Source organism: Podarcis cretensis (genome assembly GCF_951804945.1).
Source record: "Podarcis cretensis genome assembly, chromosome: 12".
Lineage (NCBI taxonomy): Eukaryota > Metazoa > Chordata > Lepidosauria > Squamata > Lacertidae > Podarcis > Podarcis cretensis.
Genome location: NC_137181.1, coordinates 52,134,901 through 52,140,458, shown reverse-complemented (window position 1 = coordinate 52,140,458; position 5,558 = coordinate 52,134,901). Strand labels below are relative to the sequence as shown.

The following is a 5,558-nucleotide window of genomic DNA, read 5'->3' as shown; positions in this document are numbered from 1 at the left end:
CGACATTCGTCTACCAGAAAAGTAGACCTGCTACAGTGGCTAGATTGCCATCATGACAACAAGAGGGAATGGGGAACTACAGAAGCAAGGCTAAGAGTCAGTAGCTCCATTAAAATACGAATTTACTGTCTCATTGTTTTTCTCCCTGGAAACAGATGGGTGGGACCTCCTGATGATAGCACGCATGCACACACATGATCACATGCACATGCATAAAGTTTAAGCTTTGCTGAAACAAAAGCCCTTTTAAATATCAATTAAGTACTACTTGTGGGCTGGGTAATACTGAATGTTGCTGGATTGCTGTTATCTTTTTGCTCTTCTACATATTACAAAATGAAAATATCAGCTGGCGACACAAATAGCCAAGATACGTAGTTCTTTACGCATCACCCAAAAAGGTGGCAAAAGAAGACACTGATTTGCATACAGTTTGCACAGGCTAACACATGTAGCTGTAAATTTACAATTAATTGCTGTAATTTTAACAGAAATACCTCTCACTGTAGCGGAGGGGCCTGTTACCTGGTGACCTGAACAACTGCTGCTTAGTCTGCTGTGCAGGTGCTAAATGCACAGTCTAACGGCAGAAGAATGGGCAGATTCAAGGCTTAAGCTGGACTTGGACTGGAGAGCTCTTCAGATATAGGAGACCTTGCAAACAGAGGATTGTCCTGTCACAGCTCATCCAATGTGGATTGTTGCTTGCCAAGTAGAACATGTGGCCACCCTATGTAAAGCCAACAAATAAAAGTAAATGGAATTCTTAAAAAAAATTGCAATAAATCCAGCTAACTTCCCCATGTTTATGAACCTCAAGTATCATAAACAGGCTGTAGGAACAGATGCTGTCCCCCAGTCAGATCCTGAGCCAATTTATCACGAGTGAAATAAACCAAAGGCCTGAAAATTGGAGGAGTCTTGCTTAGCCAATATCACACATTCTTTGAAGTTCAGGACCTCAAAATCACCTTGTGCAATAGAAAACTTCTAGACACTTGGCTTCAGCAGCCTGTACTTCCAAATCTCACAGTCCAGCAATTCTGAGCTACACATCTTCTGACCGCAGGCTCTCTCATAGGATTTGTCATTTCTTGCTTCTGTTGATGTGGGAAATAATATTTCATACCTCACAGAAGTGTAATGGCATGGCACAATGTACCAAGCTCACAGTCTTATGAACTCCCAAGTCAACCTCTTCCTGGGCTAATACTGATAAATTAATATAAAATAATATCCCAAAAGCAACTCTTTGGGGGTTGGCTCATCATAACCCTCCAATCATTTAAAAAAAACCCCTACAGCTAATTAGGCCACAGCAAGAGCAGAATCGGGACGCGGGTGGCGCTGTGGGTTAAACCACAGAGCCTAGGACTTGCCGATCAGAAGGTTGGCAGTTCGAATCCCCGCGGCAGGGTGAGCTCCCGTTGCTCTGTCCCTGCTCCTGCCAACCTAGCAGTTTGAAAGCACGTCAAAGTGCAAGTAGATAAATAGGTACTGCTCTGTTGGGAAGGTAAATGGCGTTTCCGAGCGCTGCTCTGGTTCGCCAGAAGTGGCTTAGTCATGCTGGCCACATGACCCAGAAGCTGTATGCTGGCTCCCTCGGCAAATAAAGCGAGATGAGCGCCGCAACCCCAGAGTTGGCCACGAGTGGACCTAATGGTCAGGGGTCCCTTTATCTTTACCTAAGAGCAGAATCTGGATGGAAGACTTGACAAGGCAGCTCTATTATTAAAACAGTGGTGGAGTCCAACTCTTATCAACTCCAGCCAACATGACCATTTGCAGTCCCTCAAGATTCCCACCATCAGGAACAGGAGACCCCTGCTGGATCCATCCTATACTTTTCTGTTCATCTTTCCAGCTACTTCTGCGGTTCTTCATGGATAGGTTTGTATTGTGTGTGAGAGAGAAACAGACGCCGATAGATATGCATGTGAATTGTACATCCTGATTCTGTATTGTGTTAGCTAAAGCATCACATGAAACAAAATTCCACTTTTAGCACTTCTTTGTCCTCCAGCCTTCCTCCCATCGCACGATGGAGCTGTATTCATGTGCATGTGTGTCCCTGTCTCTTTATGCATATCTTTAATTCACCTGGTATTAGTCTCACTGGGTTTCATAGGACCTATATACAGTAAGCATCTTCATCCTTGTCCATAAGGTCTGATTCGGAATCTAGCAAAAATCATCCATCCCTATTTTGATCACACTGACATTAAGCCAGGCTTCTGTTCCAGAGCTGTAAAATCATACAGAAAACACAGAATGTGTCAAAAATACACCTCCATTTAACACCCATGTTTGGTTCATTAAGAAATGGTAATGGTAGGTTCTGGGTCCTCCATTTTTATAGAACCTTCTTCCCATGCGATTTTTCTAGAAAATGAGGTGCCAGAACTTACCACGAATGCCTCCCTTGTTTTCTTATAATGGCAATGGTACCCACCTGAGAGGTGCCAGAACCAAATTCTGGTGAGTTCTGGCTGAAAAAAAGCACTGCTTCTTCACTTCATGTAAATTTTACAGGTGTTCTCTTCTGCTTAAAACACCACCATCAATGGCCTGATGTGGATTTTCAGGTGATTTAACTCAGAAGCATTAGCCAGGTGAATAACCCCACATTTTGCCACAGCACAAGGTAGCTTCTCCAACACAGAGGGATCCTTCTTGAATCCACCTATCTTAGGAGGTGTCAAATTTAAGTCCTTAAGTTATAGTAAGAGCCAGGTCCTCTTCCCGGGGTTTTCTGCAGGTTCCCTCACTGCGAGAAGCAAAGTTACAGGGAACCAGGCAGAGGGTCTTCTTGGCAGTGGTGCCCTCCCTGTGGAATGCCCTCCTACCAGATGTCAAGGAAATAAAGAACTATACAACTTTTAGAAGACATCTGAAGGCAGCCCCGTTCAGGGAAGTTTTTAACGTTTGATGTTTTATTGTGTTTTTAATATGCTGTTGGGAGCCGCCCAGAGTGGCTGGGGAAACGATAAAATTATTATTATTATTATTAGTATTATTATACCTCATGTGCACACATGCCTATGTTTTCAAACTTCACAGGTGCTGTGCTCATTAAAAAAGCTCCTTGTAGCTCAAATCTTCTGGCTAGCGACAGTAAAGATAAATTCACAAGTGGCAGCTGAGCAAAGTTCATTCCTGCCACACAAAGTCTTCTCACTCTTGTTTCCCACAAGTGCCTTTAAAAGTGAGAAGTGCGGTTTGCAAAGTTTAGACTCTGTAGCCATTCAGTCTTTAGCCTTTCTCATCACACAGGCTGCTATCTCTTGGGAACGACATTGACATCACCCCGAATAGTGCTTTTACGTGCATTTTCCCTTCCAAACCAGAATTGCTGTGTGAACATCTGAGCATGCCTGAAATAAAGAAGCGTTCCCCTGGGAACCTTTTTCTTCCTACAACGCTAAAGCTAAATATCCATAAACACACACAGAGAGAAAAATATGTTTGGTAGAAGCAAAAACAAAGGCAAAGAAGTAGCTATCTAAAAAAAAAAAGGTAGTTTTAGATTACCCCCTTCCCAAAGTTACAACTGGAATTTCTCCCAAAGTGAGATTTGAAGTGAATTTTGTTGCGTGCTGAGGTCCCCCAAAACACCCCTACCCCAATAATTCACACATCACACATAATTTTTGTTTAAGGTTTTTGGCATAATTTTGGCCACAACTTTATTATCATACAAATTGTGAGTGGTTGCTTAGGCATTGGTTATGACTAGCTATCCCCCCCGCCTTGGGGGATAGCACTGACTCCCGGATTCCAGCGAGAGTCAGTGTGGAGGAACAAGAACAGGGCAACTGGGGCTGAGACACAGACCCTTCAGTTCCTCCCCGCTTGCTCCTTGGGGTCTTACGCAGCCCGCACCCGATTCCAGGGGTTTGGACGAAGGGATGGTAAGCCCCAGAATTCCTTTAACGGAATTCCCGTGCAGCAGCAGCATTGGAGGGGCAGGCACAGCCAATCCATACCCCTCCACCAACCAATTTAACCAATGCCTAACCGCCAACCTTACAAGTTGTGACGATTTGCTACGCAGGAGGCAAAACCCAATTGGCACACACTAATCAGGTGGCGCTGTGGGTTAAAGCCTCAGCGCCTAGGACTTGCCGATCGAAAGGTCGGCGGTTCGAATCCCTGCGGCGGGGTGCGCTCCCGCTGCTCGGTCCCAGCGCCTGCCAACCTAGCAGTTCGAAAGCACCTCCGGGTGCAAGTAGATAAATAGGGACCGCTTACCAGCGGGAAGGTAAACGGCGTTTCCGTGTGCGGCTCTGGCTCGCCAGAGCAGCGATGTCACGCTGGCCACGTGACCCGGAAGTGTCTCCGGACAGCGCTGGCCCCTGGCCTCTTAAGTGAGATGGGCGCACAACCCCAGAGTCTGTCAAGACTGGCCTGTACGGGCAGGGGTACCTTTACCTTTACCTTTAATCAGCCAAAAGGAAAATTCCTACCAGGCCCCCGCACCAATGCGAACCACCCCATGACAGGCATAGCAAGGTCAAAGCGGAAGCCCAATCAAGGGAGGGTGGGCGGGTGATCCGGTGTCCACAGCGAAAGAGAAAGGAACATGCTGTGGACCTTGCTTAAATAACCACTGATCCCACCCCTAAATTGACAACATCAAATTTACCCCAGTAACACCAGCCACCAATCTGATCCAAGCCCCTTGAATCACCTGGCTGGCAACCGTGGGTGTTTTGTCTGGCCCCATCCGCAACACGTGCTCTCTTTTTAATGAGAACACGCTTTGCGTGGGGCTAGTTTGGCTATATGGGTAAGGTTACCCCTGCTACAGATATATCCTTTTCATTACAATGTTATTGATTATTAGGCACAGGGAATAGCCACCTGCACTGAATGTAAAGTATTATGAGGGATGTCAAAATGCAAATTTACCTTGAGTGGCTTAAGCAGTTATGTGTTTTCCTAGAGGAGTCTTGAGTTTCCCCTTTACCCTTAAATGAATCATTTGCTCTTGTGTTAGGCCTGTAACACATTAAGAACGTTTATTTCCCCCCATTATTTGCATTTTAGAGCATTCATATTTCACTCTTTTAGTGTAACCAGTGCTATTTTTCTAGAAAAAGAGGTGCTGGAACTCACCATAAACTCCTCCCTTGTTCTCTTATGATGGCAATGGCTCCCACCTGAGAGGTGTCAGAACTGAGTTCCGGAGAGTTCCGGCTGGGGAAAAAAAAGCCCTGAGTGTAATACACCATTCGGGACAGCTTACAATAATTATAAATAACAATATTCTGTCAAAATGTACAAAACAATTAGAAGAAATTGGGCTGTCTGCTAAAAAAACTATCAACAATATTACCTTATTTCAACCAGAACTCACATGCACTACAGGTATCAAAATCCTATGGTTTAAAGTGAGGAGCCATGATTACCTCAGTTAAGCCTTTCACTTCCTTAGCCCTGCAGACCGAGAGAGCCTGGCTACAGTGATCCATACTCTGGTAACAACTAGGTTTGACTACATGGGGCCATCCCTTGAAGGTTATTATGAAACTTCAAGCGGTTCAAGTACAGATACA

General features: G+C 45.1%; 1 long non-coding RNA gene across 1 annotated transcript; it reads right to left on the bottom strand.

The window, feature by feature from the left end:
* Window positions 1-234: 234 nt before the first annotated feature.
* LOC307199776 lies at window positions 235-5,202 on the bottom strand. The gene is made up of 3 exons (XR_013832187.1): window positions 5,119-5,202; window positions 2,101-2,245; window positions 235-730 (listed from the first exon to the last, which is right to left on the bottom strand). It is a non-coding gene; the product is annotated as an uncharacterized lncRNA (long non-coding RNA).
* Window positions 5,203-5,558: the final 356 nt, after the last annotated feature.